At 42.1% G+C, this 22,938-nt stretch overlaps 1 protein-coding gene across 3 annotated transcripts in view; it reads right to left on the reverse strand.

Annotated features, from left to right (window-relative positions):
- LOC128645777 (inactive phospholipase C-like protein 2) overlaps positions 1-22,938 on the reverse strand; it is a 410,224-nt gene that overhangs the window by 286,247 nt on the left and 101,039 nt on the right. Inside the window, exon 1 of one of the 3 annotated variants that reach the window (XM_053699030.1) lies at positions 530-1,052. The exons of the other annotated variants lie outside the window; for them this stretch is intronic. The gene's annotated coding sequence lies outside the window, so the exon portion shown is untranslated. Of the gene's footprint in view, positions 1-529; positions 1,053-22,938 lie in introns of those variants that run through there. 3 annotated transcript variants of the gene reach the window in all.

The raw sequence follows: 22,938 nt of genomic DNA on the forward strand, positions 1-22,938 counted from the left end.
AAATATGAGATCTCCGGTGTTGGGGGGGGAGCGGGGAGAGAGAAAGGCAAACAAAGGTCTTTAACATAGAGATACATACATATACATCTCTAAAAATGTATGTGTGTGTATATATATATATTTATATATATATATATTTTTTTTTTCCTGTGGGAATATGACTAATTTATGAGTTATAGTCTGGTGCTGGATTATAGTGGTCTCTCTTTTCTCCTAGTGTAATATATATACAGTATATATATATATATATAAATCCTCCAAATATCTTTATTGCATATAAATCATCATAAAGTGTCAGTCAACGCTATTTTCCTTTGTCAAGTCCTGTGAGTGCCCTTTTATATGGATTTCTGGATAAGCTACGGCTGAGGGAGTGAGTGCGTAATAAGGGTTTATATATATTTATATATATATATATATATATATATATATATGTGAATGGAAGAAGGGAAGGGCGCACAAAGAAGCCAGATCTGGGTGTAGTATATTATGGTATCAAGAATATAATTCACGTAAAATACACACTCACTTGGTAAAACCTCAATCAGTATGAGGTAAGGTGCTGGCGTGGAGACCATTTCAAGCCCTGTGTGACATCCTGCGATCCTTTTCACTGCTTGGTATTTCTTCCCAGTGCTGTAGTGTGATTACACCACGGTATTCCGTTTCATCTGTCTTGTTAACCTGTTGTTATCTCCTTTTTTCTTAGACTTTTTCTTTGTTTCAGTAGGCAACCCAGATAGGGCAAAAGCAAACTGATAATCCCCCATAAGATTGAATGACGGGTCTGCAGAAACTTTCACTTTTCGTGGAAGACACTCCTCAGTTTCTTCAGAATCACTGCTGCAGGTATATTTTACTTTTCTGGCTTGTTGCCTGTCCTGCAACCTGCAGCAAACTGAGGAAAAAAACTATCCTGTTTACAATCCGAATTTCCAGAGAAGCAAAAACAGCAAGAAGCCTTCTAAACAGCAGAGCCATCTTTTTCTGCAGCAGTGATTCTGAAGAATCACTCAATAACTTTCCTTGTTATTACAAGTATAGCAAGTAATAGGAGCTGTGCAACACTTTCAAAAACGAAAGTGAAACTTAAAAGTGAAACCTGTTTGTTCCAGCCAAAAACATACAGTCTATAAGCCCAGGAAAAAAATCACACAAAGCAGCATGTAAATAATTAATACACTGATTTATTAACCCCAACTTTTCAATAAATCCCCTTCAGAGGATATTAACCCTGGATCCTATCAAGGTATAAAGGAGCCCCACTGTGACCCTGTTATAGCGTTTTATGTGTAAAAATGTAAACAATCTTACCTCCAGGATCCATGCTGTGGAACAGAACCCAGCCTCTCAAGTGTGACAGTCTTATAGCAACGCTCCTGACTTGGACTTGAATGAGAGAAACTTTCCCTGCATCTCCAGACTCTAACTTTCATCAATACTCTCACTGAGAGGTTGACATGACTAGTAAAAACTCCAGTCCTATCTCGAAGGGCAGATAGCCTTTTTCAGGACTCTTCGAATCTTCTGACACTTCTCTGCCACCTCCTAACGTGACAAAAGGCAAAGAATGACTGGGGTAATGAGGAATTGGGAGGGATATTTAAGCCTTTGGCTGGGGTGTATTTGCCTCCTCCTGGTGGCCAGGTGTTGTATTTCCCAACAGTAAGGAATGAAGCCGTGGACCCTCCCTATCTTAGGAAGGAAAAAACTAAACTAAACAGTGTGTTTTAATGTGTCAGCCAGATGCAGAGAAGCAAATTGCTTCACAAGACTTACAGTACCCCTATAATTAAGGAAATCACATATTACTGTTGTATAGATAGTTTTGACATCACATTATTCATATTTGTTATAGAATCTAATTGCCTCCAAAATCAACATTATAAGTAAGCCAGAGATGCCTTAAACCCAGACCGCATTTGATTCTCTTAGAAACTGAAGCTTAATAAATCCTCACTGTGCTTCTCCATTTTCTGATATAAAGTAACACGAACATCCTAAACCTAACCTTAAAGGGACAGTCTACTCGATATTAAAGGGACAGTTTACTCCAGTATTTTTTAAAAAGATAGATAATCCCTTTATTACCCATTCCCCAGTTTTGCATACCCAACATGGTTATATTAGCTGTCGGCATTCTGTCCGTTGGCATTCTGTCAGAGCACTGGTTATATTAATATACTATTTACCTCTGTGATTAACTTGTATGTAAGCCTCTGTAGACTGCCCCCTTATTTCAGTTCTTTTGACAGACTTACATTTGAACCAACTAGTGCTGACTCCTAGGTAACTCCACAGGAGTAAGCACAATGTTATCTATATGGCACATTTGAAATAGCGCTATCGAGCTATAAAAAAAAACCTGTCAAAATGCATTGATATAAGAGGCCTCCTTCGATGGCTTTACCTAGGTTTAGCTTTCAACAAAAAAAATAAGAGAACAAAGCAAATTTAAGTAAATTGGAAAGTTGTTTAAAATTGCATGCCCTATCTGAGTCATGAAAGTTTAATTTTGACTAGACTGACCATTTAATATACTTTTTACCTTTGTGGTTACCTTGTATCTAAGCCTCTGCAGACTGCCCCCTTATCTCTGTTGTTTTTTTTTTTTAGTTCTTGAGCTTGAGAAAGGTTGAAGAAACCAAATGAGTTGCTCAAAGATTAAGTTAGTAGCCACCCGATACGGTTGACAATACTACAAAGAATCTGACAGGGGTAAAAAACCCTGCTCGGAGTACAGGTAAGTGACTACCTTGAAAGCCATTGGGGATTTGATTTCTTCCATTACCGAACAAGATTGGGCACATTGCGTCGAGGATCCATCTTGTCTACCGGGCATCAAATTTTTAAGTGTGAGTACAGAGATTTGCTTTTTGAAAGTCACTCTTATCTACCCTGATTGGAACTTTTCACAGCTTTCTTAAAAACTTTGAGTTGGAACTCCGCTGTTTGAACAGGTGTACGGACAGACTTACCTAGATATTACAGGACTAAATACTCAATAAAAGTTTTTAATCAATGTATCTTGTCTTCTAATATTTGTGTTTTATGAGTGTAATTTATGAGTAAATATCAATGTTGCAACATTGTTTGTATCTGTCCAACCAGATATATTCTTATTTATTTTTTAACATATAGTTTATATTTTAGTAAGAGACACCTTCTGATTATACAGTGTTTAGCTAGTATAGTCAGCTTTAGTAGCCTCATTATACAGTGTTTAGCTAGTATAGTCAGCTTTAGTAGCCTCCTATAATTAAAGCGAGCTTTAGTAGCCTCCTATAATTAAAGCGTACCTTTTTAGTTATTTTATGGGGATTCTCAGTGGGTTTTTTTTTTTTTTTAACAAACTTGCATTTTAGCCAATTAGTGCTGGTTCATGCATAACTCCATGGGAGTAAGCACAATGTTATCTATATGGCACACCTGAAATAGCACCATCTTGCTGTGAAAAGCTAATAAAATGCACAGAGATAAGAGGCAGCCTGCAGTGGCTTAGAAACAGGCAGATATTTAGAGGTAAAGGTTATAAAGTATATCAATATAACAACGTTGGGGAATGGGTAGCAAAGGCATTATCTATCTTTTAAAACAATAAAAACAAAAATCAAGTACACTGTCCCTTTAAACTAAACTATTAAACAAGAAACCCATATAGTTATCAACGATAACCTGAACCACAGCTCACTGAAGGCTTCAAGGAGATTTTTTTTAAAGGTAATAATATTAAACTGAAAAGAACCAGTGAAAAATAAAGTGAGAATGTACTATTACTGCAGTAACTAACCCATAGAGAGCAGACTCCATTTATAATTGCTTGTACACCTTGCCACTTACTATTTGGCATACTAGTTCCTTAAATATCTCTATCTTCTGTGTAGAAGAATATATAGTGATTGTTTCCAATAGCAGATCATTTGATGTCTATGCACTTACAATGCCAAAAATAAAGCTACCATAGTAACCATAATAGGCTTGGAAGTGTCCCACCATGGTGAGCTAGATATTATTTGAAATAATTTTTATTGATTTAGGCAGTAATACAGAGTTCTACTAATTTACATGTACAAAATAAGGTCTCTTTGACACAAATCAGTAACTTCTGTCATGTAAACATTATGATACAGAAACTTTACAGCAATGGCCTAGGCCAGGCACTTCTACATTCTGCCATTTTGGACGTTTACCAACATATATTAAGAAATTTAACTCCCCAACCTATAAAACTTATCCCCCCACCCCCCTTCTTCCAGGCTGTTACAACATGTCTCCTCCCCACAAGAGGGTTATTATGTTTCTCTAACCTTCCTCATAACTGTCCCTTATTAAACGGGAAGTGTCACCTTTGCCTATGCTAACAACTTTCGCTTCATCTCTCAAACACTACCTCTTGTTCACTTATAGTCCACACTGTACTCACAGATTCTGTATCTCACCCTTCCTTAACATCCAGTAAAACCATATCTTATTAAACTGCTCCAGCTGACCTTGCGACCATGCCGCCACCTCTGATAAGTGGAAGGTGTCTACTATTTTATCTGTCACTTCCTGCCATGTGGGTGTCCCTGCCTTCCAATGTCTTGCGACACATATTCTCAGACACGTACAAAGGATTCTAATGAAGCAATTAATTGAATTGTTGAAGGGTTTCACCCTGTCGTGTAGCAATACCTGTGATATTGTAAGAGTAACTCTTTCATTCAGGAGCTGGCTCACTAGCTTTGACAATTTTACCCAAAGTGTCTGGACCCCTGGACAGTCCCACCACATGTGTCTAAATGTCCCCTTCTCCCGACATCCTCTATAGCAGTTGCCGTCAAGTGTTGGCGCATAGTGCGCCGTTCTGGTAGGCGTAAGGTACCATCTAAATGACACCTTGATAGTATTCTCTCTCAGGTCAGCGCTGATTAAACCTTTACCTGCATCCCTCAATAAGACCTCCCATTCATCCTTCTCTCTCACTTCGCCAATATCCCTTTCCCATCTCTCCATTAAGGGTGATTTAGACCTGCCCCTCACTCCTTGCAGTAGCAAATAAATTCGGGAGATCAGTTTTTTCCCCCTGAATGGAGCACCTAACATTCTCTCCAGATCAGTAGGTGGTGAACACCGTTGTGTTGACATGTAAGTGTGTATTGATGAACTAACCTGTAAGTATAAATACCAATGTAGGGGTTCTGGCTCTATTTTGTCTCTGATCTGATTATATGTGAGTAGTTTTGAATTCTGTAGGAAATCTGCCACTCTGTACAAACCTTTATTTTCCCATTTTCTCACCGACCTCCTCAGATCTCTAGGTATCAGAAATTTAATGGGTTTCAACAAGGACCCTGGTCTACATAGTTGCAATCCTCTCATGGTTTTTGTCCATAAGCTTAATGCCTCCCTTGTGACCGGTGATTTATATTCTTTAACTTTCAAAAACCTCTCTTCGTCCCATAAGATGTCTGCAGCCCTATCGTTTCCTGCTATTTCTGCCTCTATCCTAGGCCAAATTAGTTCATTGTCACTCTTCCCCATTACAACCGACTGAGCCAGCCTAGAGGCCCTATAATATTCAGCCAGATTTGGAACCCCCACCCCCCCCCAAGTGTCTATGTTGTTTTAACACCTGTGCCGCTATCCTAGTCTTACCGTCCCCCCTTAAAAATTTAACTAACTCATCCTGTAAGGCCTCTAGGTCCTTAATTGGGACACCAATGGGTAAAGCTCGAAAAAGATACATTAATCTTGGAAGGAGATTCATCTTGATTGCCATCAATCTGCCGTACCATGAAAAGTTCCCTTTTTTCCATTTTACCAAGTCCCCTCTAATGGCTCTGTAAATTGGGAGGTAATTTAACTTATATAAGTCTGATAAGCTATCACTTAATTTGACCCCTAGATAGGTGATGTGTTTTTTCTCCCCCGCAATATCAAAGTTTAATTTGATTGTCTTTTTCGTGTGTGCTGGTAGACAAATTTGCAGTGCTTCGCACTTGGTTGTGTTAATCTTGTAGCCCGAAATTGAAGAAAACTCTTCTAAGGTTTTGTATAAGTGTGGGAGTGAATGCAAGGGTCTGGTCAAAGTTAGTAATACGTCGTCCGCAAACAACATTAATTTATATTCTGAGTCTGCCACCCGTACTCCCGAGATGTCTGTCTCGTTCCTGATGTAAGAGGCCAGTGGCTCTATGCAAAGGGCGAATATCAGTGGCGACAGTGGGCATCCCTGCCTAGTCCCATTAAAGATTGTTATTTGTCTGGATGTGTGACCCGCCGCCCCTACTACCGCTGTTGGGTCAGAATAAATGCCCCTGAGTGCTTGTACAAAGGTCCCCTTGAACCCCATATCCTCGAGTACTTTAAACATGAAACTCCAGTCTACCCTGTCAAACGCTTTTTCTGCGTCTAGTGACAGGAATAGAGCTGGAGTCCCCACTGCGCTCACATAATCTAACAAAGTGATAGCTCTTCTAACGTTATCTGGGGCCTCTCTGTTTTGTATAAAACCCACCTGATCTTGGTGGATCAATGTGGGCAAAATCACCTTTAATCTATTTGCCATTATTTTGGTAAAAATTTTGATATCGTGATTTAACAGGGAAATCAGCCTGTAATTCTGACAATACTTGTTATTTTTCCCCCCTTTTGGAATCACTATAATTTTTGCCTTAAGTGTCTCCCTAGGTATCTCCCATCCATCCATTATACCATTACAGAAGTTGACCAAATGGGGTACCAACTCTTTTTTGAAAAGTTTATAATACTCTCCTGTCAGTCCGTCAGGACCTGCAGCCTTACCAGATTTTAAATCCAAAATTACCTTTAAGACCTCTGAACTATTTATTTTCTTGTTGAGACTCTCTAAATCATCCTCCGTGATTTTTGGCAGTTTCGCTTTTTCTAAAAAGTTTCTCGTCTTAGCGGCTATATCACCTAATCCTAATTTGTTCCCGTCGTACAGTTTCTCATAATACGTTGCAAAGCTGTCTGATATTTTTTGTGGGTGTGTAGTGAGTTCTCCCTCATCTGTATAGAGCTTAGGAATGGAGAAAAATTTATTCCTTTCTCTCAATTTATATGCCAGAAATCTGTCGGGTTTGTTGGCATAGACAAAATAGTGAGCCCTCAGCCGCAGGGCCGCCCTGACAGAGGCGTCATTTAAAATCTTTGCCAACTCCCTCCTCTTTGCCAATAGTAGTGTGTAATTGTGGGTGGATGTATTGCGCTGATGATTCCTCTCTAACTGTTCAACTTCTCTCTGTAGGGTATCAACCAATTTTGCTGTCGCTTTAGATTTAATTGACTTTTCTTTTATAAACAGACCTCTAATATATGGCTTATGCGCCTCCCAAATCACCAGTGGATTATCAACCGAACCAGTATTCACGTCCCAATATTCCTTGAGTGCCCTCTGTGCCTTCCTGAAAATCTCTGGATCCCTTAACAATACCGGATTATATGTCCATGAGCGCTGTCTAGTGAAGTCAATGAGATTCGTCAGTTCTGCATAAACCAGGGAATGGTCCGACCAGACACAAGCCAGAGTGCCCACCCTCACTAATGAGGGCGATATAATTTGGCTAACATATATGTAGTCCAGAGTGGTGTAAAGTTTATGTGCTGGGGAATAATAAGTGTAGTCATGATCTTGTCTGCCTACCGCCTCCCAAGTGTCCACCAGACTGTGCTCATCAAGTGCGTTTTTAATGGATTTGACTATGCTATTGTGTCTGTGTGGTTTGCTTGTGAGTGTGGTTTTCCCTGTTCCTTCCTTAGCAGTCATTGTAACGTTAAAGTCCCCGGCCAGGATCACTCTAGTCTGTGACCACTGTGTAAGTAGGGAAGATACTTTGGTAAAAAAAGCATTTTGGGTCTCGTTAGGGGCATAAACATTACATAGCGTCACATTTGAGCCCTGAATTGTCCCCTGCACTATAACATAACGTCCGTCTTTGTCTGTAATTACCCTATCAGTTACTAGGTCAAGAGATCTATGTATCAATATCGTGACCCCCCTTTTTTTCGAGTCAGAGGTTGAATGGAAATGATGGGGAAAATGGTGCGACCAAAACTTAGGGATAGATGACTTCACAAAATGGGTCTCTTGTAAGAATATGATTTTGGCCTTCACTCTAAGATATTGGGCTAAAGCAGTTCTCCTCTTAGTGTCCGTGTTCAGCCCCCTAACATTGTGAGTAAGTATAATTGTGTTGTTTGGTGTCATTTTACAATACCTTCTCCTCCCTGTCCCTTCTCATCCCCTATAATCCCTAGACCCTCAATTTGAACATCAAATTTACCTCTAGGAGACCCAGCCTGGAAGAATAAAAACAAAAACGAACAATAACATTTTATAAAAACAGTAAATACGCCAGTCTCACTTAAATAAAACATCAAGATAGACTTAAGAAGCAGCCAAATATTTCTCTTCTATATTGAACCTTAATGGCGCACATTTCAACATTGCCAGTTCCGCAACCTTATTAAAGATGACCTTCTAGTGAAATGAGGACCAAAGTCTTTTTCAGTTCCACAACTTAGTTCAACAGTAAATAACATTCTCCTTCGGAGATTTAGTCCTCAGTCCAACAAAAACAATTAACACAACCTGCAAGGAAAACAACTGTGAATACTCATCTGTCCGGCGCTCTTGCTCCAGCATGTCCTTCTCATCTTGGTCGTGCAAGTCCCGCACGGCTATGCCTAAAAGCAGAGCACCCTAGAGCTTCATGCATCGTGCACACTGTAATAATGAAACAGAAAAAGGAAAAGGAAAAAAAGGTTTCTGTCTCTTTATGTCTTCCTTTTCTTTTCGGGGACACGTGTCCATTTCCTTTGAGCTGGTATTCTGTTACCCTCTTCACCCCCTGCGGAGGGCCTTTGCTGTTGAAAGGATGGCGGTTCCAGTTTCATCCTTCTGCAAGTCTCTGAAATCTCTGTTTGGTCCCTTATTGAAATGATTTTGTTTTCCCAAGAGATGTGCAAAGCAAATGGGAATCCCCATCTATATGGGATTTGATTTTTCCTCAACAGGGCTGTGAATGGGCGAAGTGCTCCTCTTCTCTGTAATGTTCTAAGACATAAGTCCTGAAAGAACTGGACTACATTGCCCTGATGCTTATATGTCGGGTTTCTGCGTGCCGCCGCCATTATTTCCTCTTTCTCTTGGAACCTGAGCATCCGAATTATAATATCCCTAGGCGGGTCATCGCCTTTAGGTTTCGGCCTGAGTGCCCTGTGAGCCCTTTCTATTTGGAATTTCTCCTCGTCTTCAACCCCTGTAATACCTTGGAATAGATTGAGTAGATACATATTTAGATCTTTTGGGGTCACCGATTCAGGGACACCTTTCAGGCGTATATTGCAGCGGCGACTGCGGTTTTCGAGATCTTCGAGTTTGTCGTGTATATCATCCAGTTCTTTCTGCTGGGCTGACGTTTGAGTTGTAATATCATTCAGGCCTTCCACTAGTGCTTCTCCGCTTTCTTCAAGAGAGTCCACTCTAGAGCCTAATTCACCCACTTCCTGCTTAAGTTCCGTCAAACTATTAGTGACTGTGTTCTGGAGTGTTTCAATTTTCTCAAGAAGTCTCTCAAAATTTGTGGAAATGTCTTGTTTTGACACCAGTTGTTCCAGGTCAGCTCTGGTTAGGGGTTCATGGTGACCCGCTCCCCCGTGGGGGTTTGTGTCATTATCTCCGTCTCTGTCTGATTGGGGTGAATGTTGTTCTGGCGATTTCTCCCCCCTGTTAGCTTTGAAAAAGATGGGTGCCGTAGACTGCTTGGCAACAGGTGTTGCTTTAATGTTCCTTTTGGAGGTCATTATCACGGCTTCCCAGTAGCCTGGCAATATCTTTCTTTTGTAGATTTCAGCTATTACACCTACAACAGTCTTTTAGCCTCTTTAGTGCCCTTTGTTATCACACTCAGCGTTGTTCAAATTAAAGCAGACATATATATCAGCTCCCCCTGTCTACTGAAGGAAGTCTTAGTAGTTTACAGTCCCTCTTCTGGCCCTCTTCAGATATTTAGTGTCACATTCCTTGGGTTGTGCATCATCTTAGTACTCACCGATGAGAAGTGTCAAATTTGCTCATTTTTCTCCCTGCAGCCCTTTTACGTTATTCCTCGGTATTTTCCCTGCTGGTTCTTAATAGCTGCAGCCCTTCCATAATAGATGCAGGCCTCTCTGTGGACCTCCGCCTGCAGCGAGTTCACCCATCAGCTTAGCCCTTACTGTGTGGCCCCACGTGTGGACACCCACTACCTCTCAGAAAAACATCACCGCTTACTTGCGGCAGTCGCCACTACTCACTTCTTCGACTTTCGGCTTAGCCCGGCACCGCTTTACAATCAGAAAGTTTTCTCAGGTCGCCACGTGGCCTTTTATCATGGCTGCTGTCTCCCTGTATCCGCTTCACTTCTTGAGCTGTTTCTCTGCCGGGTATTATGTGCGGCACTCCGCCGCAAGTCTCACTCTGCTCTGACCGTCTGGGCTCACCCCTGATCCTCTTATAGCTGGCTTACATGAGGCTATCTGCTCATAAACCCCTATAAGCTTACTTGGCTGCCTGGAGCTTCACCTTTATGCGGCCATTCCGCTCTCCCTCCAGGCTCCGCCCCCGTGAGCTAGATATTAAAGGGACAGAAAACCCATTTTTTCTTTCTTTCATGATTTATAAAGAACAAGCAATTTTAAACAACTTTCCAATTTACTTCTTTTATCTAATTTGCTTCATTCTCTTAATATCCTTTTGCTGAAAAGCATATATAGATAGGCTCAATAGCTGCTGATTGGTGGCTGCACATAGATGCCTCATGTGTTTGGCTCACCAATGGGTATTGTTATTTCTTCAAAGGATATCTAAAGAATTAAGCAAATTATATAATAGAAGTAAATTGGAATGATGTTTAAAACTGCATTCTCTACCTGAATCATGAAAGAAAAAAATTGGGTTTAGTGTCCCTCTAAGTACATACAGTTAGTAAAGCATCAAGCTGCACTACATTTTTACAGTGATGCAAAGTAAATTAACCCACACTTGCCCTTACGCTATCCATTCCAGTAAAAGAAAGCACCCTTTCCTTCCACAATGCAAGTTTGGAAAGAGGGACTGGCACATCCAGTAAACAGAGCTTCAAGCTCAGTAAGTCAGGAACCGATAAAGGGCCAGATTATGAGTGGAGCGCAAAATAACGCAAAATAACCAGCCACTTGTAATGGCTGATTATTTATTGCGTGCCCCGTAAACAGGAGAATTTGTAATCTAGCCCATAGTTATTCCCTTAAGTATTGAAAAAAACAGTTCACACAGGTGAGACAGCTGCTGGGTAAATTGCTTAGATGTCAAAAGGTAGGTGTCCAGTTTAGTGCCAACCATTGAGCCTGGGTCGGCTCCAAGGGGGGCAATGCCCTCCCAAATGCTGTGCCCCGTCAAAAAACAAAATTTATGCTTACCTGATAAATTTCTTTCTTTTGCGATTTACCGAGTCCACGGTTTCATCCTTACTTGTGGGATATTATCCTTCCTAACAGGAAGTGGCAAAGAGAGCACCCACAGCAGAGCTGTCTATATAGCTCCCCCTGTGCAGAGGTGACTGAAGTTTTCAATAAAAAATACTACCTGTCTTGAATAGACAGGGCGGGCCGTGGACTCGGTACATCGCAAAAGAAAGAAATTTAGCAGGTAAGCATAAATTTTGTTTTCTTTTGCAAGATGTACCACGGTTTCATCCTTACTTGTGGGATACCAATACCAAAGCTTTAGGACACGGATGAAGGGAGGGACAAGACAGGAACCTAAACGGAAGGCACCACTACTTGCAAAACCTTTTTCCCAAAAATAGCCTCCGAAGAAGCAAAAGTATCAAATTTGTAAAATTTGGAAAAGGTATGAAGCGAAGACCAAGTCGCAGCCTAACAAATTTGTTCAACAGAAGCATCATTTTTAAAAGCCCATGTGGAAGCCACCGCTCTAGTGGAGTGAGCTGTAATTCTTTCAGGAGGCTGCTGTCCAGCAGTCTCATAAGCCAAACAGATGATGCTTTTCAGCCAAAAGGAAAGAGAGGTAGCCGTAGCCTTTTGACCTCTAAGCTTTCCAGAATAGACAACAAACAAAGAAGATGTTTAACGAAAATCTTTGGTTGCCTGCAAATAAAACTTCAAAGCACGAACCACGTCCAAGTTGTGCAACAGACGTTCCTTCTCAGAAGAAGGATTAGGACACAGAGAAGGAACAACAATTTCCTGATTGATATTCCTGTTAGTAACAACCTTACGGAGGAACCCAGGTTTGGTACGCAAAACCACCTTATCAGCATGGAAAACAAGATAAGGCGAGTCACATTGTAATGCAGATAGTTCAGAAACTCTTCGAGCTGAAGAGATAGCAACTAGAAACAGAACTTTCCAAGACAGAAGCTTAATATCTATGGCAGTGTTTTTCAACCAGTGTGCCGTGGCACACTAGTGTGCCGTGAGAGATCCTCAGGTGTGCCGCGGCAGAGTGACAACAATGTGACATATTTTTAAAATTTTGCTTGTTTTTTTATTCTGGGCCTTTTCTACACAGCGTAAGAACGCCTCTTTTTTTGTCTGGTTTACAGACAATTGAGAAAGATGGAATCTCCCCCTTGGAGGAGAATCTTTGAAATCTAGAAGATACCCCTGGGTTACGATTTCTACAGCCCAGGAGTCCTGAACGTCTCTTGCCCAAGCCTGAGCAAAGAGAGAAAGTCTGCCCCCTACTAGATCCACTCCCAGATCGGGGGCTACCCTTTCATGCTGACTTGGTGGCAGCAGCAGGCTTCTTGGCATGTTTACCTTTGTTCCAAGCCTGGTTAGGTCTCCAGACTGGCTTGGATTGAGCAAAATTCCCCTCTTGCCTTGCAGCAGGGGAAGAGGAAGCGGGACCACCTTTGAAGTTTCGAAAGGAACGAAAATTATTTTGTTTGGTCCTCATCTTATTTGACTTATCCTGAGGGAGGGCATGACCCTTCCCTCCAGTGATATCTGAAATGATCTCTTTCAGTTCAGGCCCGAATAGGGTCTTACCCTTGAAAGGGATGGTCAAAAGCTTAGATTTTTTTATGACACATCAGCCGACCAGGACTTAAGCCATAACGCTCTATGCGCTAAAATGGCAAAACCTGAATTCTTTGCCGCTAATTTAGCCAGATGAAAAGCGGCGTCTGTAATGAAAGAATTAGCTAGCTTAAGAGCCCTAATTCTATCCAGAATATCATCTAATGGGGTCTCCACCTGAAGAGCCTCTTCCAGAGCCTCGAACCAAAAGGCAGCTGCAGTGGTTACAGGAACAATGCACGCTATAGGCTGGAGGAAAAAACCCTGATGAACAAAAATTTTCTTCAGGAGACCCTCCAACTTTTTATCCATAGGATCTTTGAAAGCACAACTGTCCTCAATAGGTATAGTTGTACGCTTAGCCAGAGTAGAAATAGCTCCCTCCACCTTAGGGACCGTCTGCCACGAGTCCCGCATGGTGTCGGATATAGGAAACATCTTCTTAAAAATAGGAGGAGGAGCGAACGGAATACCTGGTCTATCCCACTCCTTAGCAACAATGTCCGAAATCCTCTTAGGGACCGGAAAAACATCAGTGTAGACAGGAACCTCTAAATATTTGTCCATTTTACACAATTTCTCTGGAACTACAATAGGGTCACAATCATCCAGAGTCGCTAAAACCTCCCTGAGCAATAAGCGGAGGTGATCTAGCTTAAATTTAAATGCCGTCATATCTGAATCTGTCTGAGGGAACATCTTTCCTGAATCAGAAATCTCTCCCTCAGACAGCAAATCCCTCATCCCTATCTCTGAACATTGTGAGGGTACATCGGATACGGCTACTAAAGCGTCAGAAGGCTCAGCATTTGTTCTTAAGCCAGAGCTACTGCGCTTCCCTTGCAGCCCAGGCAGTTTAGATAAAACCTCTGTGAGGGTAGAATTCATAACTGTGGCCATATCTTGCAAGGTGAAAGAATTAGATGCACTAGAGGTACTTGGCGTCGCTTGTGCGGGCGTTACTGGTTGTGACACTTGGGGAGAACTAGATGGCATAACCTGATTTCCTTCTGTCTGAGAATCATCCAGTGCCAAACTCTTATAAGTCAAAATATGCTGTTTGCAATTTATAGACATATCAGTACATGTGGGACACATTCTAAGAGGGGGTTCCACAATGGCTTCTAAACATATTGAGCAAGGAGTCTCCTCAATGTCAGACATGTTGAACAGACTAGTAATGAGACAAGCAAGCTTGGAAAACACTTTATTCAGTGAAAAAACAACAATTTTAAAAAACGGTACTGTGCCTTTAAGAGAAAAAAAGGCATACACAATACGCAAAACTGCTTAAAAATACCTCAAATTCTTCGAAAATTTTACAGCAGATTCCAGAAGCTTTAGAAAGATTGCACCACAAGTGATGAAACAATTAACCCCCAAATATGGAAACCGGATTGACAAAGTACAAAAAAACTGAAAAAACCCTGTCAGCATCTTGTCACAGCTCTGCTGTGGCGCCTACCTGCCCTTAGGGATTGGTAATGAGGGTATAAAGCTTCGTTTTGGCCCAAGAAGTTCACCAGGACCCTCCGGTGTTGTAGCTTGCTGCTTGTCTAGAGAAAACAACTGCGCAACCGAGGCGCGAAATTAGGCCCCGCCCATCTCACTCGATGTTACTAAGGCCTCGAAAAAAACACACCAAGCGTTTTTTACCAGCCATGTGGGTTCTAAAAATAAGTTTTTATAAGTCTAGGATTGCTACTTACCCTTACCCTCATGGGGATACTGTCAGCCTTTCTGAAATATCACAGTCTCTCCAGAAAAAATGACTGAACATACCTCATTGCTGTATAGCATGAAACCGTTTCTCACACTGAAGTTTTTCTGCACTCCTCAGCTTCTGTGGGAACAGCAGTGGACCTTAGTTACAAATGCTCATCATCCTCTAGGCAGAAATCTTCATCCATCTCCTGCCTGAGAGTAAATAGTACACACCGGTACCATTTAAAAATAACAAACTCTTGATTGAAGAAAATAAAAACAGTTTATCACCTCTTTCACTTTACCCTTCCTGCTTAGAGCCGGCAAAGAGAATGACTGGGGGATGGAGTTAAGGGGGGAGCTATATAGACAGCTCTGCTGTGGGTGCTATCTTTGCCACTTCCTGTTAGGAAGGATAATATCCCACAAGTAAGGATAAAACCGTCGACTCGGTACATCTTGCAAAAGAAAAATAATTTTGTTATTGGTATAAATAAGTGTCATAATTCGGGAAAAGTGGTAACCCTAGTTATGATACCAGTCACACCAAGTGGGTATTCACACAGCATATTGTATGTGTATCACTTTCTCAGTGGAATGATGCTGACCTTTTACAAGCAACACACAGAAACTGTTCCCTGCACAGTGTGTGCAAACCAGACTCTTACAGGGAGACTGTATAGAATAAATCTCTTACACGCAATGCGTCTTCACCTAGGGTAGCTATGACACCAGCCCCGAACTGTAAACGTTTTAAAAAAACTTTGTAAACCAGTCACTCAATGGGAACAGTTCAAAAATGATACCAGCAACCACTCAGCAAATTGTGTACATATCAATCATGGTGTGGGTGTTCCCATTATAGTGTGTATATAGCAGTCACACGCAGTAGGTTTTCCCAGCATAGCGTGTCTATGGGTGGTTCCTTATACAATGCCAACCTCTTGTCCAGTCCATATGCGTGTCGTGCTCAAGTTACAGTCCAATGCCTGCACTGGGCCAGCAAAACAAGCAGTAGGGGAAGGAGCCCTTCCCATCCGACAGCAGCAGCACACTAACTAAGGGAATGCTTCCACTTTGCATAAACATGGCGGCCCTCAGAGACGCGCACCGGTTGCTGTATCACAGTAAGTCCCAAGCTTTTCTATTTACCATAATATACAGTGTTAACCAAGCTTTGACCCTGCTCTATGTCCGCATCATATACCCACCGGGCAGCAGTGGCTCTGAGCCTGTGACTGGCACTGGCGACCTTGTACAGGCAAAGCGTGTGGTTTCCTGATGCTAATATATCTTCACGTCACGCATATTTTATGTTGTTTATTAACATTACCAGTTTACTCTCTATATGCATTTGCTTGATATATCCACTATAGTCTCAGTGCAGTATGGATTAAAAGTGCTTCTGTCAGATGCTTGTGTTGCGAGTGTAATTGAGTAGAAATGCCAATGTCACTCTGAGTGGTAATTGCACTGTCAGTGTAGCATTATTTTATTTCTATTGTAAGGGATGTCCCCTCAATCTGCTCTTATTTTGACTCTCATACATGCTTTGTAAAAAAATGTGTGCCCCCTAGTGAAAAAAATGCCCCCCCCCCATTTAATTTGTTCTGCATTGCATCAAATGCATATGCCTTGTTAGGTTCTGATTCAGTCGGGCGGGCAATAATTCAGTCAGGTGGGCACAAACAGCAGCGTTATACCCACTGCATTTTCCCCTGGGTGAAGCAGTCTCCAATGTTTTGTAGGGAATCACATCTAAGTAACACAGATAAGGCATTTGTGATATGCGCCATATTGCCAAAGACCCAAGTCACACAGAGTAAAGGCCAAACAGCTTCAAATGGTATAGCTGACTCCTCAGGGGCCAGGGAGATTAAATAACCTGATTCAGGAAGGTTCCCGGGCACAGTGTCTGCCAAGGGAAATATAGATAGCAAAGACTACTGCAACAAATAACCTCATACTTGATGCCGTAACACAGACCAGTATGCGTCAGTGGCCAACAGAAGTCCCATCTCACATTTTTAAATCCACAAATATCCAAATCCCTGTGGCAGAACTTTTTTCACTTTCGGCGATAACATTGTTTTAGTTTTAAATTAGGTATTTATACTGCACCAGCTCAATTGCAATGTTCTGATTAACTGGAGTATAAAGCAATGTGCCCCGTTCTTTCTGCAGGCATGCTGCATCCAATCACATGTTCTGCCTTGGGGCTTCCAAGTGTCTATTTATTCCTACAAACAGTTAAAGGTGTTATTGGAATGATAAGAAGTGGCACACAAGATACTGGGGTAGGCACAAGTAACAAGGTCAGACATCTTGATCACAGCTGTGAAGTGAGCTCCTCAGACTAAGGGCCAATGTTAAATGGACAGTAAACACCTTGAGATTTGTATATAAAATGTTTATGTATACTTTAACTACTTTGCAATATATTTTAATTTATTTTGCTCTTTTTCATGTAATTTATGTTTAAAATTAAGTAATTTTTAATATTCAGAACTTGAAATATACCCTGCTGACTTCTCAAGGCTAACTCTGCTACATATATGTCCCTAATTGGCTTTAACTTATAACAACAGCAAATAAATTAATTACAAGTTGTTTACTGTCCCTTTAAAAGATAGTCATTTCTGTAGTGCAAAGCTCTGAGCTCTAAAACAGAGGGCTGACCCTCACTGTAAAGACCAGAGGCGATGTGCCTTACATAGGAGATTATGGGGCTACCTGCCTTTGAACATTCCGAGCATATGCCCAGTAAATATGAATCTCAGCAGTGTGGAGGGGGCATATATTCCAAACATGTTTACATAACATATAATGTGTGATTTGTTAATATAAAAATGGTTTCAGTTTTGTAAAAGTTCAAATAATCCATATGCAAAATAAGTTTCATGGTAAATACAATTGCTCCTCTTGCCACTGAAACGGTGGTGAGATATGTATGTGTGAATATGTTCATCTGAGCTAGCGGGTATTATAACATACCTGCAAAGTTTACTCACTGTTATACAGGTTACTCCCATGGAACGTCTATATATTTTATATATGCATATTGTTAATAAAGAAATAAAATCAAACAACTAAACATTAACCCTTAACGACCAGCAACGTACCCTGTACAACACTGTTTTTTTTAATGAGCTCGTGGTTTGATAGTACAGCTCAGCACTGCTATACTAGGAGGGAGGTTGTAAAAACGTGATCTTGCCGCTAGTGGTGAGACCCACACTATTACGGCCACAAAACCCTTAAGGACCAGTGACGTAAAGGTGTATGTAGTGTGCTAGATATGCGCACTATACTGTAAAATAGTATATTATGTATTTTAACTAACGGCTAGATTACGAGTTGTGCATTAAGGTAAAAAAGCAGCGTTAACAGGTCCTAACGCTGCTTTTTTACGTCCGCTGGTATTACGAGTCTTGCAGGTATAGGTGTACCGCACACTTTTTTGGCCTTACCGCAAATCAACTTAAGTAAATTTCGTAAAGGCTTTTTTTCTATGGGACTTCCATAGCGCCGGTATTACGAGTTTTTCCTGAGAGGCCAAAAAGTGAGCGGTACAGCCTATACCGACAAGATTCCTAACGCAATTTTAAGTCAGTAGTTATGAGTTTTACGCTACAAAGCCAATAGGATTGAAGTTTAATCCTATTAGCTGATTGCATCAGCCAATAGGATTTTTCAACCTTAATTCTGATTGGCTGATAGAATTCTATCTGCCAATCGGAATCTAAGGGATGCCATCTTGGATGACGTCACTTAAAGGTACAGTCATTCCAGAAGAAGACGTTGGAAGAAGAGGATGCTCCGCGCCGAATGTCTTGAAGATGGAGCTGCTCTGCGCCGGATGGATGAAGATAGAAGATGCAGTCTGGATGAAGACTTCTGCCCCGTCTGGAGGACCACTTCTGCCGGCTTCATTGAGGATATCTTGCCGCTTGGATGAAGACTTCTCCCGGTAAGTGAATCTTCGAGGGTTAGTGTTAGGATTTTTTAAGGGTGTATTGGGTGGGTTTTATTTATAGGTTAGGGCTTTGGGCTGCAATAGACCTAAATGCCCTTTTAAGGGCAATGCCCATCCAAATGCCCTTTTCAGGGCAATGGGGAGCTTAGTTTTTTTTAGTTAGGCTTTTATTTGGGGGGTTGGTTGTGTGGGTGGTGGGTTTTACTGTTGGGGGGTTGTTTGTATTTTTTTTTTTACAGGTAAAAGAGCTGATTTCTTTGGGGCAATGCTTAACAAAAGGCCCTTTTAAGGGCAATTGGTAGTTTAGTTTAGGCTAGGGTTTTTTTTGTTTTGTTTTTGGGGGGGGGGCTTTTTTTACTTTGATAGGGCTATTAGATTAGCTGTAATTAGTTTAAAGATCTTGTAATTTGTTTTTTATTTTCTGTAATTTAGTGGGGTTTATTTTTGTAATTTAGCTAATTTTATTTAATTTATTTTATTGTATTTAATGTAGGGAATTTATTTAATTGTAGTGTAGTGTTAGGTGTTATTGTAACATAGGTTAGGTTTTATTTTACAGGTCAATTTGTATTTATTTTAGCTAGGTAGTTATTAAATAATTAATAACTATTTAGTAACTATTCTACCTAGTTAAAATAAATACAAACTTACCTGTAAAATAAAAATAAAACCTAAGATAGATACAATGTAACTATTAGTTATATTGTAGCTAGCTTAGGGTTTATTTTATAGGTAAGTATTTAGTTTTAAATAGGAATAATTTAGGTAATTATTGGAATTTTATTTAGATTTATTTAAATTATATTTAAGTTAGGGGGTGTTAGAGTTAGGGATAGACTTAGATTTAGGGGTTAATACATTTAATATAGTGGTGGCGACGTTGGGGGCAGCAGATTAGGGGTTAATAAGTGTAGGTAGGTTGCGGCGACATTGGGGGTGGGAGATTAGGGGTTAATAAATATAATGTAGGTGTCAGTGATGTTAGGGGCAGCAGTATAGGGGTTCAAAAGTATAATGTAGGTGGCGGCGATGTCCGGAGCGGCAGATTAGGGGTTAATAAGTATAATGTAGGTGTCGGCGATGTTGGGGGCGGCAGATTAGGGGTTAATAAGTGTAAGATTAGGGGTGTTTAGACTCGGGGTTCATGTTAGGGTGTTAGGTGTAAACATAAAATGTGTTTCCCCATAGGAATCAATGGGGCTGCGTTAAGGAGCTTTAGGCTGCTTTTTTGCAGGTGTTAGACTTTTTTTCAGCCAGCTCTCCCCATTGATGTCTATGGGGAAATCGTGCACGAGCACGTATAACCAGCTCACCGCTCACTTAAGCAGCGCTGGTATTGGAGTGCAGTGTGGAGCGCAATTTTGCTCTACGCTCACTTCTTGCCTGTTAACGCTGGGTTGATAAAAACCCGTAATACTAGCGCTGCAGGTAAGTGAGCGGTGAGAATAAACTGCAAGTTAGCAACGCACCCCTGTTAACGCACAACTCGTAATCTAGGCATAAGTTTGTTATTAGTAGTGTATTTAGGAGCTTCTGATGGTCTGATGCAATACATGCTAGTTACAAATACCCCTGTATGTTTGCACCTGCACTAATTTTTATTTTTTAATGTTTATCAAGTGCCTATAGACAGAGCTGTACTGAGAGCTACTACTGAAAATGAAGGTGAGCTCTACCTCTGCCATTACTGAGCCCTTATTGTAAATACTGATGGGTTCTGAGTGGAGCAGCGTAAGTACATATTTCCTATAGGAAAGCATTTACCTAAAAGGAACTGCTTCACACTAGGGACGCTCTTAAATACATTACACTAATGAGTATTATACAAACAAGGACCTGTTATATGACCACTTTAGTGTCCCTTTAACCCTTTCATTGCTAACAAGGCTCTGAGTAGTTGCAGAGTTTCCCACTCAGGTGCTAACAATGGCTCAGAGCCGTCGCTATCAGTCTCCCACCTTGAGGGAGATCTGGGGGCTCCCACCCGCTCCTACCCTGGCGATCGGGCCTGTATAGTGACAGGCATTGCTGGGGCTTCACGTTATGTGTTATTAAAAAATAAAAATAAACAAATAGGAAAAGGGGGCATGCTGCTTAGAAAACTGTATCTCAGTTACAGACCCACAAGACCCACCGTTGGAAAGGTAATCGCCTATCCTTTCCAACAGTTTCTTGGGGATCTGAAAAAAAAAAAGTTTTAAAAAAAAATTGTTAAAAAAAATTAAAAAAAAACTTTAAACAGCTTAGCACCCAGGTGGAAAAGTGCTTAGCACTCAAAGGGTTAAGAGAAAATCGAATGGGGAGTGTTTCTTTAATAATAAGAGGGAGCAGGATAAGTAAGCTCTGTGAAGTGAAGCTGTCATGCGCAGTAGAGAGTACTAACACACCTGGCCTTACCTGACATGCTGTTGCGGCGAAAGTGAGCGTGGCCGGAGGGGAGCGCAGGCGTGGCTGTGTTAGAACGTGGGTGTGGTTGGAGAGTGGCAGGGGGCGTGGTCGGGCGCGGTCAGCGCGAGAGAGGGGAGAGAAATAGAAAGAGAGGGGGAGAGACAAAAAGAGATAGGAAAGAGCTAAAGAGAGGGGGAAGAGCAGAAGAGAGGGGAAGAGAGAAAAAGAGAGGGGGGAGTGAGAGCGAAAGAGAGGGGGGAGAGAGAGCAACAGAGAGGGGGAGAGAGAGGAAAAGAGAGGGGGAGAGAGAGCAATAGAGAGGGTGAGAGAGAGAGCAAAAGAGAATGATAGAGAGAGAGAGAGCAAAAGAGAGGGGAGAGAGACAGAGCAAAAGAGAGGGGGAGAGAGAGAGAAAAGAGAGGGATGGAGAGAGAGAGAGAGCAAACAAAAAGGAGAGAGAGACAGAGCAAAAGAGAGGAGGGAGAGAGAGAGCGCAAAAGAGAGGGGGGGAAAGAGAGCGCAAAAGAGAGGGGGAGAGAGAGCGCAAAAGAGAGGGGGAGAGAGAGCGCAAAAGAGAGGGGGAGAGAGAGCGCAAAAGAGAAGGAGAGAGAGAGAGCGCAAAAGAGAGGGGAGAGAGCGTAAAAGAGAGGGGAGAGAGAGAGCGCAAAAGAGAGAGAGAGAATGCAAAAGAGAGGGGGGAGAGAGAGAGCAAAAGAGAGAGAGAGCGCAAAAGAGAGGGGGAGAGAGAGCGCAAAAGAGAGGGGGAGAAAGAGAGCGTAAAAGAGAGGGGGAGAGAGAGCGCAAAAGAGAGGGGGAGAGAGCAAAAGAGAGGGGGGAGAGAAAGCAAATAAGAGGGGGGAGAGGGAGCGCAAAAGAGAGGGGGAGAAAGAGCGCGCAAAAGAGGGGAGGAGAGAGAGAGCGCAAAAGAGGAAACACAAAAAAGAGGGGGAGAGAGTGTAAAAGAGACAGGGAGAGAGAGCGCAAAAGAGCGGGATGGAGAGAGAGCAAACAAAAAGGAGAGAGAGACAGAGCAAAAGAGAGGGGGAGAGAGAGCACAAAAGAGAGTGGGGAAAGAGAACGCAAAAGAGAGGGGGAGAGAGAGAGCGCAAAAGAGAGGGGAGAGAGAGCGCAAAAGAGAGGGGAGAGAGAGAGCGCAAAAGAGAGAGAGAACGCAAAAGAGAGGGGGGAGAGAGAGCGCAAAAGAGAGGGGGAGAGAGAGCGCAATAGAGAGGGGGAGAGAGAGAGCGTAAAAGAGAGGGGGAGAGAGCGCAAAAGAGAGGGGGAGAGAGCAAAAGAGAGGGGGGGAGAGAAAGCAAAAGAGTGGGGGAGAAAAAGAGAGGGGGGAGAGAGAGCGCAAAAGAGAGGGGGAGAAAGAGCGTGCAAAAGAGGGGGGGAGAGAGAGAACGCAAAAGAGAGAACAAAAAAGAGAGGGGGAGAGAGAGAGCATAAAAGAGAGAGATGATAGAGAGAGCGCAAAAGAGCGGGGGAGAGAGAGAGCAAAAGGGAGGGGGAGAGAGCGCAAAAGAGAGGGGGAGAGAGAGCAAAAGAGAGGGGGGAGAGAGGGAGCAAAAGAGAGGTGGAGCGAGAAAGAGCGCAAAAGAGAGGGGGAGAGAGCGCAAAAGGGAGGGGGAGAGAGCGCAAAAGAAAGGGGGAGAGAGAGCAAAAGAGAGGGGGGAGAGAGGGAGCAAAAGAGAGGGGGGAGAGAGAGCAAAAGAGAGGGGGGAGAGAGGGAGCAAAAGAGAGGGGGGGGGAGAAAGCAAAAGAGGGGGGAGAGAAAGCAAAAGAGGGGGGAGAGAAAG

Source organism: Bombina bombina, chromosome 1 (genome assembly GCF_027579735.1).
Source record: "Bombina bombina isolate aBomBom1 chromosome 1, aBomBom1.pri, whole genome shotgun sequence".
Lineage (NCBI taxonomy): Eukaryota > Metazoa > Chordata > Amphibia > Anura > Bombinatoridae > Bombina > Bombina bombina.